The 15,827-nt window shown below is 48.3% G+C and overlaps 1 protein-coding gene across 1 annotated transcript in view; it reads right to left on the bottom strand.

Annotated features, from left to right (window-relative positions):
• SLC24A3 (solute carrier family 24 member 3) overlaps positions 1–15,827 on the bottom strand; it is a 510,304-nt gene that overhangs the window by 116,213 nt on the left and 378,264 nt on the right.

Below are 15,827 nucleotides of genomic sequence, written 5' to 3'. Positions count from 1 at the left end.
ACAGCAGAAATTGGCACAACATTGTAAATCAAGTATAATTTAAAAAGGCAAAAATAACCTTCCTCGCTAAAAATGCTAACCATCATCTGGGCCTTCAGAGAGTTGTAATCTTTTTGCTAGTGGAGGGTCTGAACTATTTTAAGAATTACCAAAATGTGACAGAGAGACTTAAAGTGAGCAAAGGCGGCTGGAAAAATGGTACTGACAGATTTGCTTGCTGCAGAGTGGCCACAAACCTTCCAGTGGCAAGAACTGCACTATCTGCAAAGTGCAATAAAGCTAAGAGACATAAAATGGGGCATCCCTGTCCTCTTACTGTAGTCAGAAATCGGAGAGATACATTCTCAAGGTTGCTGCCTCTCCGAAGATGCTCAGCATTTCTGAGTGGGGGCACCTGTTCTGGCCCTGTTCTCATCAGCCCTCAGATCTACAATGTGGAGAAAGACCAATCTTTGTGGGAAACACACCAGATGGAAATTGCCTCCGCCCTTATCACACTACTGAAACCAATTCAGATGCATAGACACGCACAACTGTGAGACACAGAAAGCACCTCTTGAGAGAGTCAAGATTTAAAAAGATGTCAACAGCCTCTTTCAAAACAAATAAGAATGGGAGTTCCCGTCGTGGCTCAGTGGTTAACGAATCCAACTAGGAACCATGAGGTTGCAGGTTCGATCTCTGGCCTTGCTCAGTGGGTTAAGGATCCAGTGTTGCCGTGAGCTGTGGTGTAGGTTGCAGATGCGGCTCGGATCCCGAGTTGCTGTGGCTCTGGCGCAGGCTGGTGGCTACAGATCCGATTAGATTGCTAGCCTGGGAACCTCCATATGCTGCGAGAACGGCTCAAGAAAACGCAAAAAAGGAGTTCCCGTCATGGCTCAGTGGTTAGCGAATCCAACTAGGAACCATGAGGTTGCGGGTTCAATCCCTGACCTTGCTCAGTGGGTTAAGGATCCGGCGTTGTTGTGAGCTGTGATGTAGGTTGCAGATGCAGCTCGGATCCTGTGTTGCTGTGGTTCTGGCGTAGGCCAGTGGCTACAGCTCCGATTAGACCCCTAGCCTGGGAGCCTCCATATGCTGTGGGAGCGGCCCTAGAAATGGCAAAAAAAAAAAAAGGCAACCCCCCCCAAAAAAAAAACCGAATAGGAATGGTGTGAGAGGGATGAATGTTAAAAAAAAAATCCTGCACTGAAATATAGAACAGGGTGGCATATGGGGAAATTACCTGGAGATTGGAGCTGCTCAAAAGTTCCCATGTGCCAAGAATGAGATCCAGTTGCTACACAGACTAGAACAGGCTCTAGGTGCATGAAAAAGAATTTCTTGTGATGGGTAAGAGGTCAACATCGCCCCATGCCCAGCATTAGTCGTGATTCACCCAGGGCACAGTACCCCCATCCCAATGGACCCCATACTGGGATGGAGACATTGACCATGTAGGAACATCCCAAGGAGGAACAGGTGTCTGGAGGCCAAGTTCCAGAAAAGTAGTTGGAAGAATGGAGAGAGCCAGGGCACAGTTCCCATCCTAGGTGGAGGCAAAGCCTGGGGTCAGTCTTAGATCTGGAGTTCATTATTGATTAAGCAAGGAAGAGCTATATTTTATTTCAGTAGAGAAGGCAGATACAGGTCCCGGAAGGGAGGGAGATTTGAGCACAGTCACCTAAAAATTCACAGAAGGAGCACACTGCACAATGGTACGCTCAGCATCACTGAACATCAGTGATGTCATTCTATCAGTCAATTACCCAATGGATACCAAGCACGGTCTAGGCAATGGGGACAGAGAAGGAAGCATCACTGATGAGCCCATCTGCTCCCATCACACTCACACCCCATGGCAGGAAGGTGCCCAATGCATAATTATACAGTAGACAATACAGCTAGTTCTGTGATGATACACACTGTGGAGAAAAACACAGGAGAGACGGGATGAGAGTTTGGGATGGCAATGCGTGTGACCTTTTCAGTGGGATGACCAAGGAAGAGCTCATGAGAAGTGATGTCTGAATAAGCGCGAGGGATGGGGGAAGGTGAGCACGGGCGTGTGGGCCAGGACTGTTCCTGCAAGAAGGGAGAGCAGGTGCAAAGGCAGGAGCACGGGGTGTGTTTGTGATCATCGAGGAGGCCAGTGAGGCCGGGGAGCTCAGAGTGAGGGCAGATTGTGGGAGATGAAGGCAGAGGGCCCTGGAGGCCACTGTTTAGCTTTTCCTCTGAATGTGATGGGGCTCCCAGTCAGGTTTAAGCAGAGAGGTGACAGCTCCCCAGAAGACTTTCAAACATTATTGTGGCTGCAAGGAGGTCACCATGCGGCCCACCGCAGCCGGCCTAAAGAGGGGCAGTGGGACTCGGCCAAGGTGGCCAGTTGGAGGAGGAAAGGAGTGGCTGATCTGGCAAATATTCTGAAGGTAGATGCAACAGGATTTCCAGATGATCTGGACATAGGATACAGGGTATGGAGTCAACTAAGGGTGACACCCACTAAAAGGATGGAGCCACCATTTACTGATGAGCCTGTGGGGGGAGGAGATTTGCAGCAAGAGTCTGAAGCCCAGGTTTGGACAGACTGAGATATCCTGTAGGTGGTAGGGGGTCTAGAGGCATCACCTGGGGGCTGGTATTAAAGCCAAAGCCTGAAAGCACATGTGGAGAGAAAAGAGGAATGGTCAGAGGGCAGAGCGCGCCCCACTTGGCTCCAGTCTAGTTGGGGTGGGGGTGGGACATACCAAGCAAGGAGATGAGAAGGGGCCATGGGGAGGTGGGGGAGGGGAGCGAGGACTATGAGCAGCCAGAAGCCAAGGGAAGAAAGTGGCTCTAGGAGTGAAGGTCTGTGCCAAGTGCTGCGACTGCACCAAGAAGAGGGTGGAGGGCCAGCTGAGACTCAGGGACTTGGAGGTCACTGTGACTCTGATGAGAGCAGTTAGGGCACAACACTGATTTGAGAGCAATGAAGAGCCCATTCAAGGGATACTTTGTGGGGAGAAAATCTGGATGAAAAATCCCTAATGTCCTCTCTGAACCTTAAGATTCTAGACTCTTACTTTTTTTTCCTTTTTGAAGAAGTTTTGACTTGATTTGAGGGCAGTGGAAGAGGAAAAAACTACACCAATTCCTGAAGGTCATAAAGACTCTGAAGAAGGTCTGACCTTGACCTATGGTTCAGCAGCAGTCAGATGCATTTCCCCAAGTCAATCCATCACTGCAGTGGCTTTATTGATGAAATAACTCTTCTGCTGAGAGAGTCCTGATGGACAAATCAGGAATTATAGTTGAGATATCAGAGTGATGACTGCTTGCCATGAATCTCTCTCTCTTTTTGGCTGCACCTGAGATCTGTGGAAGTTCCCAGGCCAGGGATTGAGCCCATAACACAGCTGCTACAGAGACAACGCCAGAACCTTAACCTGCTGCACCACAGGAGAACTCTAAGAATCTCTTGATTCCATTCCTCTGTCCCAGAAACCACATCAGTGATGGACACACCTTCAGTTGAAAGACTGAAGAACAGGCAGAAATGTGTAGGATCTTGTTGTGGAGACAGGCTGGATAAAACGTATCTTTTATCCCAAACTTAGTCCACCAACCCACTGGATCTGTAGCATTTCGTGTGTCGATGAGATTTGCCCCAAAGGATCCATTCTGGGAGCAGGGAGTCACTTGGATTTAGGCCCATCATGCGTTCTAGGTCCCCTTCCTCCCATCCCTCTTGAGAAAGGAACTCAGTATCTTCCCATGACAGTAGAGTGGACCCTCTGTGGTGAGCTTCCAGGATGTGGTGTGTGGAGAGCATGGCTGATTTCCTATCTGTGTCTCCACAGCACCCACCACTTCCAGGCTGGACTCAGGCTGGACCCCCAACTTCCAGCACCGATGACTTTGCCTGGAGGGTTGCTGGCTGCAGAGTCTGCTCTGCCCTCAGCTGGTGCACACCCCCACAGCCCCTCACCCCCGAGGAGTACGTGCTCCCCACTGCCTCCCAGAGCCCCCCCCCCACCGTGGGGCTAAGTCCCGGGTGCCCAGAGCAGTGACCTGCTTGGTGTCTTCTTTCTCTGGGTGCATGGTCTCTCTTTCCCATTGTCGCACCGGAGTTTCCTAGGATCCAGTCCCAAACACATGACCTGCTCCCCAATCTTTGTCTGGGGGTCTACTTTGGGGGAATATAGAAGTGGAGATGGCAGGAAGGTCTCTGAGATCTGGTGTAGGCTACGTCAGTGCCATCCCTACCAGGATGGAAGACAGCTGCCAGGAGGACAAATACTGCTTAGAGCTATGGATGAGGGCACAGGAAGGTGTGTGTGTGAGGGGGCAAGAGGGGCCCCATTCAGTCTCCCCTGCTGCTCCAGCCACAGTTTCCTCATCTATAAAGTGAAGGAAGTGGACTAAATTGGCTTTAAGGGCTGTCAGCATCAATGTTCTACATTGTGAGAAAGAGTAGTTGGAAGGTCCCACGGTATCCTTGTGCAAGTGAAATAAGATGTGATAAAAAAACAAACAAAACAAAACAAAACAACAACAAAAAAAGAAAGACAACGGAGGAAGTGGAGGAGGAGGAAGAGAAGAGAAAAAGCAAAGAAAGAATAAGAAGAAGGCACCAGCTTTTGGGCAAAGCTTTATTTCCTTGGAAATGGAGTAGCTACTCGATGTAAGGTGATGGGAACTAGCTCAGAAGGAGAACAAATAAGCAATTTTTTTTCTTTCTTTTGGCCATACCCACTGCATGTGGAAGTTCCCGGGCCGGGGACTGAATCTGAGCTGCAGTTGCAACCTATGCCACAGTTGCGGCAACATCGGATCCTTAACTCACTGCGTTGAGCCAGAGATCGAGCCTGCGCCTTGGCAGTGACCGGAGCTGCTGCAGAGACAACACCAGATCCTTAACCCATTGCACCACAGTGGGACCCCAATAAACAGTTTTCTACCTGAGTGTCCTGGGATGCAGTCCCACACTGGCATATGGACTTGGTGAATACAAATTGAGGATTCCTGGTTATGACCAAGATGAACAAGTGCTGGTTCAGTTTGATGTCAGACACCTCAAAGCTCATTACTGTCATCACTTCCACTGACTCCCCTGAATGCAGAGGACACCTCCCAGCCCTGCAAGGAAACACTTTTTGATCTCAAAGTTCTTTTTCAGAGAAGGAAGTTTCTCCTGTTATTGAAACATAATAAACATGGGGAGTGCTGGCAGAGGAAAAAGATGCCTTCACATAAATTATCTGACATGAAAAGCTGTATTAGTAAAAAAGTTTTTTGTTTTCTGTGTTTTTTTTTTTCCCCTACCACATCTAAGGCATATGGAAGTTTCTGGGCCAGGGGTCAAATCCCAGCTACAGCTGCACCCCGAGCCACTGCAGAGACCACACTGGATCCCTAACCGACAGTGCCACAGCGGGAACTCCAAAATGGTTACTTTTTTTTTTTTAATCTTGAGAAATAAAATGTTGGATCTAATGTTTTCCCCCAAATGTACATTCTAAGAGCAAGCACGACCTGGTTGCTATCAATGAATGGGACTGGAATCAAGCACTGATTGCTCCTTGGTGTAATTTCCCCATAAAATAGCAGCAGGATGTGACATCACAGCGTCCCCTTTGGCTTTTACTTGCCCATAGTCACAGAGAGAGGCTGGGGGAAGATATTCAAGGGTTCAAGTTTTCCGAGGCTCTGTCCTAAGCCCTTCCTAGATGAATCATTTTTTTTTTTGGAAGGGTTATAGGGCCTGTGTCATCATCCTCGTCTCATTTTCTTCCTCAACAGTGAGATCCTCATTCATTAACACCTTTGCATGTGGAGTGTGAGCAATTCTGCCACACATCAGCTTTGTGAAACCTGCACTTTTAAGGGATGTTAGAAGGTCCAACCAATAGCTGTAAACTGGACACAGAGATGGAGATAATGGGTGGGAAAAAGCGTTATTGTTAATTAGGAAAGATGTATGGGGGGCAGGTTTTTCAAAGGCTCTGCTCATTAATGAATATTATATGTTTTGACAACTTTGCTTCTCTGTGCAAACTGCTAACAGCAGGGACTTGGCTAATGAACATTGGATGTAGATCAGTGGGGACCCCTGGCTCCATCAACATTACACTCTTTTTTGTGCACTTAAAAGAAGCACATCGTCATTCTTCTTTCTTTAAGCCATTCTCTAGAGAGACAACAAAAGCACACCTGGAAAATGCAGCAAGTGTTGCTAATTTGCAAAATAAGTTACTGACTTAGTTATGCTTCTCCCCAGAATTGTGTGTACTGACAGGAGGCACAGACACCAATGGACTGACTTTAAATCATGCTGTAGAAAAAACGAACCAGGATCCTGAAAGCTGTACCATTCAGTTGGTGCCTAATCATTTACCAAATTGCAACTTTACCTTGTTTGTCTTAACATGTATATGAATTTTATAGTGCTAAAATTTACATGCCTATGTATTTTCCTTTCTTTTTTTTTGTCTTTTTGCCATTTCTAGGGCCGCTCCCGCAGCATATGGAGGTTCCCAGGCTAGGGGTCCAATCAGAGCTGTAGCCGCCAGCCTACTCCAGAACCACAGCAACAAGGGATCCGAGCTTCGTCTGCGACCTACACCACAGCTCACGGCAACGCTGGATCCTTAACCCACTGATCGAACCTACAACCTCATGGTTCCTAGTTGGATTCATTAACCACTGCGCCACAACGGGAACTCCCTGTATTTTCTTTAAACCCCCTCTCCCCCACAACACCACCACCAAAGGAACCATCTACCAGAAGAATCAGTTTGGACAGATGAATTGAGGATGCTACTAGAGATTATCACCTGCAGACATGAATAACAAAATAAAACTGAAAAGATTGCCAGCAGAGTTTGAAGGAGAGAAGATTTTGTCCACCTAGTGAAATCAGGGAAGGCTTCTTGCAGGAGGTGACATACTGAATACATACTTGTAGAACAAAAAATGACTTGCATTTTTTTTTTTTTTTTATGGCCGCACCTGCAGCATATGGAAGTTCCCAGGCTAGGGGTCGAATCGGAGCTGTAGCTGCTGGCCTACTCACTCCACAGCCATAGCAACACTGGATCCAAGCCACGTCTGTCGCTACACTGCAGCTTGTGGCAATGCTGGATCCTTAACCCATTGAGCAGGGTCAGGGATAGAACCCGCATCCTCACAGAGACTCCATTAGGTTCTTAACCTGCTGAGCCACAAGGGGAATGCCATGACTTGCATTTTCAAAACTGGGAGATGGTGTGGAGTGGCCAGAGATGAGGAAGGGCACTCCCCCCAGAAGGAACAGACATGTGCAAGCACCTGAACAAGGTAAGAACATGAGGGACAGGCAATGATCGGTTCAGTTCTGCTGTAGATGTGGATGGGTGAAAGCCAGCTGGAAATGGGAGATGATCACAGAGGGTGGCCTTGCAGGCAAGACATGAGGTCAGAGTGGAGGTTCAGGAAGTTTAATCAGTGTGAACACGGATTTGAGGAACAGAGGACAAGGGCAGAAAGCCAGGGAGAGGGGCATCGGAAGTCCAGGTAACCCAGAGTGAGGGTCTGTACTGGATGGTATCAGTGGGCTTGGAAAGGGACAGGTACGAGAAATGCAGTGATGGAAGAACTGATCGGGTTCAAGAGGGGCTGGACGTGGAGAGTCTGTCATGAGGTGAGGCTTAAACTATGAGTGACAGACCTCAAGAGATGCCCTCAGTAGACATGGTGAATTGGAGGGGGATGGAGTGAAGGCCGATTATATGTGTAAACTAGACTGGACCCCGGGGAACCCAGACATGTGGTTAAATACTATTTGGAGGCATGAATGTGAAGGTGTTTCTGGATAAGATTTCCCTTCCCAGTGCGGGTAGGCCTACCGCCATCCACTGAAGGCTTGAAAAGAAGAAAAGGCTGAGGAAGAAAGAATTCTTTCTCTGTAGGTCTTCAGGCTAGGACATCAGTCTCCTGTCTTCAGATTCGGACTCGGGCTGGAAGTGACACCAAAGGCTCTTACAGTCCTTAGGCCTTTGGACTTGGACTGGAATTACTTCATCAGCTTTCCTGGGGTCTCCAGTTTGCTGACTCATCTCGCAGCTCACAGGACTCCTCAGCCTCTATAATCATGTGAGCTGATTCTTTAAAGAGCAAATCATATACATAGTATATGACTGTATATATAAGATTAGCAGATCATGTATATATGATTATATACATATATGCATACATAATTTATGGAGAACCTAGACTAATACAGATCATCAATGGCAAGGTTTAGACCTTGAATTAGAGGCTGTCCCAGGGGACCCCGGTTGGAAAGGTCTGGCAGCCTATTTGCAAAGTAAGCCCTGAGGATGGGAGAAGGCAGTGCCCAGTGGAGGAGGCAGAAGTCACGAGATCGGGTGAGCCTGTGCCCTACAAGGGGGGATGGGCTAAGGGCAGCTCTGGGTGCGGGGAGGGACAGCTCCATCGGGGGCAAGAGGAGGGGATTCAGGAAGAAGGCACTGCATAGAGCAGAGCAGGTGAAGAGGACGCCGGGTGGGAAAGACTCACTGGGTCTGGGTCCAGGAAGAGATATTTGAGGAGCTTGGAGAACCTGTTCCAATTGGAGAGTGGGGGGCGGGAGAATAGGCCAGCCATGTGTCACAGGTTCTCAAAGAACATCTCTTGAGTTGACTCATCTTTCTGGTGGCTTCCCTGAAGAGAACCATCTGGATCCAATCAACCGAGCCCTCTCCTCTCCTTCATGCATGCTCGTCTCTTAGATAAGTGGCAAAGAGCCCTGAGCACAGCAGAGGGGCAGGGCCAACAGGTGACCAGTCACACAGGCCCACACACACTCTGAGTTAGCTGAAGTGGGGACAGTTACTAGGTGTGGGTATGAAAAAGCCCCCCTCCCTCCCCCCGCCCAGCATCCGTCTGCCCATCCGCCCTGGTCCTCTGCCGTGGCTCCTGACCTCCCCTGGTTTCCTCCCTCTGCATCCTCAATCCCACACGCCCTTTAATCCCCCTCCCACACCAGGAGAGGTGTGCAAGTGCTTTCTCTTTCTATTCATGGACAAACAGGACGTTACTTAGCAAACTTCCTTGGGCTCTAAAAATTCACTGATCAAAAAAAAATCACTCGCCAAAGTCCGCCGAATACTTCTTGCCAAGCAGTAACTCAGATTCACACTTAGTGAGCAGTCTTGGGGTTTTATTGGAGTGTGAAATCCCCTATAGAAAATGTGTGTTTCTGCATTTCAGCACCAAATAATTGTTAAATACTATGAGCTATGGAATAAAAAGTACAGTCAATACCCACTGCCATCACTTTTTTTTTGGGGGGGGATCGCACCCACAGCACATGGAGGTTCCCAGGCCAGGGGTCAAATTGGAGCTACAGCTGCTGTCCTACGCCACAGCACCACAATAGGAACACCCCCACTGCCATCACTTCTATGGTTCCTGCCTGAACCAGTCTCCACCAGAATGACCCTGCAGTAAGAAGCTCAGTTAAGTGTTGGGAGCCCTAAGCACCGAGCAAGCAGTAACTAGAATAAGACACATCTACACTGATGAGCAGCGGGTTCATGGAGAACGCAATGGGCAGTCGCCCCCTCCCCTGCACCCCAGAACTGCTTTCAGGGGAGGAGTCTGTTAGCAGGGCGCTCTGGGCATGATGCCACAGGCCTGCTTTATCTCAGGAGATCCAAGTGCGAGGCTGGCTAGTTTGGCTGAGGTTCCTTTGCTGAGTGGCCACCAGGGTCAAACAACAAGTGCAGATGGGGGTGTCATGAGGTCTCACCCAAGGGTGATTCCAGGCTTTAGGAACGAGTGTCCCCCGGCACCCTGCTAGGGACTTGAGCTGGGTTTCAGAACTGGCTTCCGAAAGTGGGTGCACTGTGTGGATGGAGGAGAGTAACCGCAGGGCAGCCTCTTCCTTCGAGTCCCACTGAACCTCCAGCTGCTGCTTCCAGCTGCCACTGCATAGAGGAACTGGGAAAAAACCCCATCCCAATAGGTAGAATTTCCATTTTCTTTTCAAAGCTATTAAGTTGTACTAGTTTTCTTTTGGTTTGGCAAGTTGAGCAAGAGCAATTTGGGGGGAAAAACTGAAGCTTGAACGATTTAGTGGTTGTGACTTGCTGGGGAAAGATGCTGAAAAACCAGGTCACTAAATGGAGATTCTGCAAGCAGAGGACAGAAAGCCTGTGCTGTGTAAAGAACATCTTCTCTGAAAGAAGACAGCCCAGGCCACGGCTCTAGACGAGCAATGGGGTGAAAATGAGGATGGTAGGCTGTGGGGGTGGACCGTCATCTTTTCATGGCAGAGAAGATAAATTGCTACAAGTCCAAGAATCAGATGACAGCAGCTTCAGAAAGTCATACATTGCTATGACATTCTAGCAGCATGGCTACAGTTTGTAGAAATGGAGAGAGAAAGAAGAAGAAGGAGGAGGGGGGAGGAAGAAAAAGAAAGAGAGAGATGGAGAGAGGGGAAGAAGGAAGGAAGGAGAAAAGAAAAGAACAGAAAAGAAGCAAAGAAAAGACCTCTCGTGTGGAGAAATCTTAGAAGTCCTATTTGGTAACAGACTATTTCAGCTGTGGACTTAAGAAGTGATTTTAAAAAATTATAAAAGAAAGAATTAGAAATAAACACAGCGAAAAAGTCTTTAAACACCAGACAGCTGTAGCTGAACTGAGCATGGAGCTTTAATTAAATCTGATCAATCATCCGGCATTGCTGTGAGCTGTGGTGTAGGGCGGCAGCTACAGCTCCAATTCAACTCCTAGCCTGGGGACCTCCATATGCTGTGGGTGTGGCCCTAAAAAAGACAAAAAATTGAACATAAAAAAATAAAAAAGAAATCTGCTCAATCAAACACTTGATACAAATTATGACATCATCCTCTTGCTTAGTTTCTGCCCATTCCACCCTATCTCGGGGTTCCCAAATCTAGGACTGAGATGAAGTCCACACGGTCTGTTGCTTTTTCCTGGTACAGTTTGCCTGTCAAAATTCAGATGCCACAGGCAGTTATGCAGGGAGGTAAGAGCATGCACTTTTCTGTGAAACTGATGTGGGCAGGATTCCCTGCTCTGCCACTTACTGGAAATCCCAGTGTTTCCAAGCCTTTGTCATTTGTCATTTGGGGGTAACTTTCACTGTATTAGGTACCTACGGTTGTGTAATACATTACCCCCCAATTTAGCAAGTTCGTGCAATTAACATTTGTTATCTCATGGAGTTTCTGAAGGTATGGAGTTTGGAAGTGGCTTAGCTGGATTGCTCTGGCTCAAGATCTTACTAGGTTGCAAGAAAGTGGTTGTTCGGGGCTGCAGTCACCTGGTGACTTACAGGAGCCAGAGGAGCTGCTCTCAGGGTGGCTCAGTCACTTGGCAGGTGAGTCTGAGTTCTGGCAAAGGTTTGGTCTCTCTCCAGGAAGACATCTCCATGGGGCTGCTTGAGTGTCCTACCAGCATGGCTGCCTCTTCCCCAGAGCACGTGGTCCAAAGGAGAAAGGGATGCAAATGCTATGGTGCCTTTTATGGCCAACCTCAGGGGCCACATGCTGCCTTTTCCATAAGGTACATGGTTACATGTATGATCTGTGTTTAGTGTGGGAGGAGAACAAAAAGCCCTGAACACCGGGAGCCTGGGGTCAATGGGACACCATCTTGGAGGCTGGCCACCACATCCACCAAATGTCTTCACTTTTCAACCTAGGGTAACTTTATCCTAATGTTATTATGATGCAGGTGCAGTACCTTGCATGCAACAAAGCCTGCCCCCTTTCACTAGGCTTTGAGGCAACTCTAGTTTAGGGGAGAATAAAACTGGGGGACACGTGGTTTAGGCACCATGGACAGAGTCTGGAAGCAGGGGAAGCAAACCTTTAACAGAAATCAGACAAATTACAACTCAGAAGAGATGGCTACTTAACTGTAGAAGGTGGACATGCAAAGTCTCTGTTTCAACTATTCCAACCCGTTGTTTGTAATAAACCACTTGACCATCCAACGCAATTCCAGTATTTCAGCACCCAAACCTGACTTCCTGATTTAACCCTTGAACCTGGAAATACCATAAACCCTGGTCAGACCAGTTGCTCCCATATGGGCAGGCAGGGAGGGAGAAGGGGCCCCAGAGGTAGGGAGGCAAATACTAGAGCCTGGGACCAGCTGATCAAGTAGGGGATGCTGAGGATGAGACTGAGAAAAAGCCAAGGGAAGAAGGTGGCTGAGGTTAATGGGCTCATGGTCTTTCAGGAATGGAACAGATGTGGCGGGAAGGGGAGGGACTCTGAATGGAGGACACAGAGCTAGTGGGGGGTGGGCACTGGGTGGGGGCTGCAGTGGAGACTCACACTCAGGGGACATTAGAGATGTCCCTACATGGCATCTACCTGGAAAGACCTAGGGTAACATCTGGATTTCTGACTCCTGTGAAAATGCTCCAGGGAAAATGCTCCTAAGAAATTCCCTAGAATACTGTCCTGATTGAAAGCAAACCCGTCACCAGACCTCAGGAGCCCCCACCTCTCGCTCTGGGCCCCTGCTCTCTAGCAGCGCTGGCTTTCTTTCTGCTCCCCCACCTGCACGGCAGGACACTCTGCCTGGAATGTTCTAGACCTTCCCACGGCTCCTCCTTCAGACCAGTCAGGGCTCAGCTCCCAAGTGGCCTTGTACCATCTCCCCTGATCCCATTGTAGCCCTTCGATCCCTGCTGGTCACTCACCTTACCCTATTTTACAATCGTCAGACTACGTCTACCTGAAATTACCTTGTTGATTTACTGGGCACCTATTTACCATCGCTCTTCCCTCCACATGACTATAATCGGCAGGAAAACCCAGGGCCTGAACTTTCTTGGTCACCATCATCTCCCCAGTCAGTGGAACGATCACTCGGTAAAAACGCACTGATTGACTAAGTGACTACACTGCACTGGTGCTGTCAGGGCTTGGAAAAACCTTTGCTGTCCTAACAGATACACACTACTATATACAACATGGATAAACAACAAGGACCTACCACATAGCATAGGGAGCCACACTCAATATGTGGGAATAAAATACAATGGAAGAGAATCTGAAAAATAATATATATTCTTGAGTATAATATAGCTGAATTGCTTTGCCGTCTACTTGGAACTAACACAACATTGTAAATTACCTATACTTTCATATAACTAAAACCCCTGCTACTCATCAAAGAATAATGGCCTTCAAAGAATAAAGAGCCCCAGGACCTTCCTTGGAAATCCTTGCACAGATGTGGAGTGATGGGGCTCAGTGAGGGCCCAGAAACAACGGAGAGGAAAGGTGGACGTTTTTTTTTGTATTTTTAGGGCCGCACCTGCAGCATATGAAGGTTCCCAGGCTAGAGGTCGAATCAGAGCTACAGCTTCCGGCCCACACCACAGCCACGGCAACGCCAGATCCAAGCCTTGCCTGCAACCTCCACCACAACTCACAGCAATGCTGGATCCTAAGCCCACTGAGCGAGGCCAGGGATCCAAACCCGCATCCTCACGAATGCTTGTTGGGTTTCTAGTGAGCCACGATGGGAACTCCTGGACATTTCTCTTTGCATCAGGCTCTGTGAGCAGGGCGCCAAGGACAGCTGTAGCCGGCACCCCCACCCCCAGGAATTCCAGCAGTTTTGTTGGATTATATACATGCATGGCTCCAGGGCCGGCGCCAGCACGCTTGCTTCCAAAACAATTTAATGAATAAAAAAAGAATGAAGGGAGAACATGCACCCAAACACTGCGAGCTCCAGGAAACTTCTTTCTCCTGAAGGGAAAGACTTCTTGCTTTCAAACAATGGCTCAGTGGTTGACAACAGCCAGCCTGGTGTTCAGACCTCCAAAGGATGAGGTCACAAATATGAAGTCACTTCGGACCATTTCTGGAGTTCAGTGATTCCACCTCCGGTGGAGCTTGTTTGATATGTGAACACCAAAAACCCCAAAACAACCTCAGAAATATTCACTAGGGACCCCCGCTTCCACACTGCTCTTTTCTTTGGAAACAGACATCAGGAGAAGTTAAAAGTCAGCACACACCATCAGCCCCCACGGGGCGACCTGGCCCAACCCCTGGGGGAGCAGTGGGGGATGGTCAGCGGGCAGATGCCGAGGTGTGGCCAGGAGTATGCAGACCAAAACCCCACAGATTTCAGCTCAGGCCTGGGATGCGGTAAACTCAGCTGCAGCCCTGGCCAAATCAGGGACAGAGACTTGACTATTCGTCAGGACCCCTTTACTTCTATTTTTATTTATTTATTTTATTATTATTATTTTGGCCAAGCCGGCACCCTGTGGAAGTCCCTGGGCCAGGGAGGGAACCCACACTGCAGCAGTAACAGTGTGGGATGCTTAACCTGCTGAGCCACCAGGGAACTCCCACCCTTTTGCTTCTAAGTCATGCTTGGGGTTTGTTGAGTGGAGCTGGCAGTGTCTGAAGGCTGGAGAAGGAGAGGGGTGGGTACAGAGAGGCTGGGAGGGTAGGAGGTGTCCCACTGCTTGGGCAAAAAGCCACCGAGTTCCCGCCCCAGCTCTGTGCACAGCTTCCTCCGGAGAGCACTGAGGCTTTCCTTCAGGAAGCTTTCCAGGGGTCTCAAGCAAAACCAAGCCATCCAGGGATTCCAAAAGGATCGTGTTTCCATAAGGAGACCAAACAACTCAGCGGGGACATGCCTGCACTCCGCCTCCCTCTTATGAATGAGAACCCATCTGGCCCTCCCTCCATATTCTCTGCTTGTTCCTGAAGCAGACTCAGTTCCCCTGAAAGAGAGACTAGGAACCAGGGCAGAGCGAACAGAGTCAGCCTAGGGCTATGCCAGACCCTAAATCTTTGTGTTTTGAAATAAAAGCCCTTTCCTTTAGCCTCCCCTCAGTTTCAAAAGGCTGACTCAAGAGTTAATGATTAGGAAATATTGTCCCAGCTAAAAACTATTTAAATGGCATGATTTTGTTCTTTTTTAAGGCTGTGTAGTATTCCTCTGTGTATATATACCACATACTTGCTATACAGTAGAAAACTGACAGAACACTGTTAATCAGCTATAATGGAAAAAGTAAAAATCATTATACATAAAAAAACTATTTAAAACAGTCTCCACTATGTTATGTCCTGCCTTGGCCAACTAACTTATTAGTAAGGTTTACTTTCTAGTTACAGTTATATTACACATAGTGCCTACCTTTTCACAAATGATCTCTTCATTGCTTTCTTTTACTAACGGTTATTTTCTAGTTAGAGTTATATTGCACCTAGCATTTTCTTTTGTAATTGAAACACTCCCTAACACCTCTTCCCTGCAAGCAATCTTCCTTCCAGAGAAAAAGTCAAGGAACGATAGCCCCGAAGACAATCAGAAACCATCACCGGACTGACAGACGCCAGATCTGATGACTCTGAAATGATCTATGGATGAAGAATAATACAGGCACCTTAATCAGTAACCCTGTCTTCCGAGCTAAACCTCTAAAGCCCCTTGCTATCCCTTCTCAGGACAGGACATAGTTTTGAGGCATCAGCCTGCTGTGGCCTCCTGTGCCTGGCAAAGCAATAAAGCTGTTCTTCCTGCTTCACCCAAAACTCTGTCTCCAAGACCTAACTGGTGCCGGTGTAGAGGCTGCATTTTCAGCTGCACCCTCTGCAGGGCCATGTGTGTGGGTTCTAGAACCTGATAACAGAAAAGGCCTTGAAATCCACATCTTGTCTCAGGACCCTCCACAATCAGGGCACGTACAAACGTAGTGCAGAAAGAGTTCCAGTTTCTGAAAGGAGACATCATGCTATCTCTTACCTGGAGACCACTCCAGGGTCACCTGTCTCAGCGCCTGCATAAAAGGTTCTAAAATGAAAGGT

Source organism: Sus scrofa, chromosome 17 (genome assembly GCF_000003025.6).
Source record: "Sus scrofa isolate TJ Tabasco breed Duroc chromosome 17, Sscrofa11.1, whole genome shotgun sequence".
Lineage (NCBI taxonomy): Eukaryota > Metazoa > Chordata > Mammalia > Artiodactyla > Suidae > Sus > Sus scrofa.
This window is presented reverse-complemented; position numbering and strand designations above follow the sequence as displayed.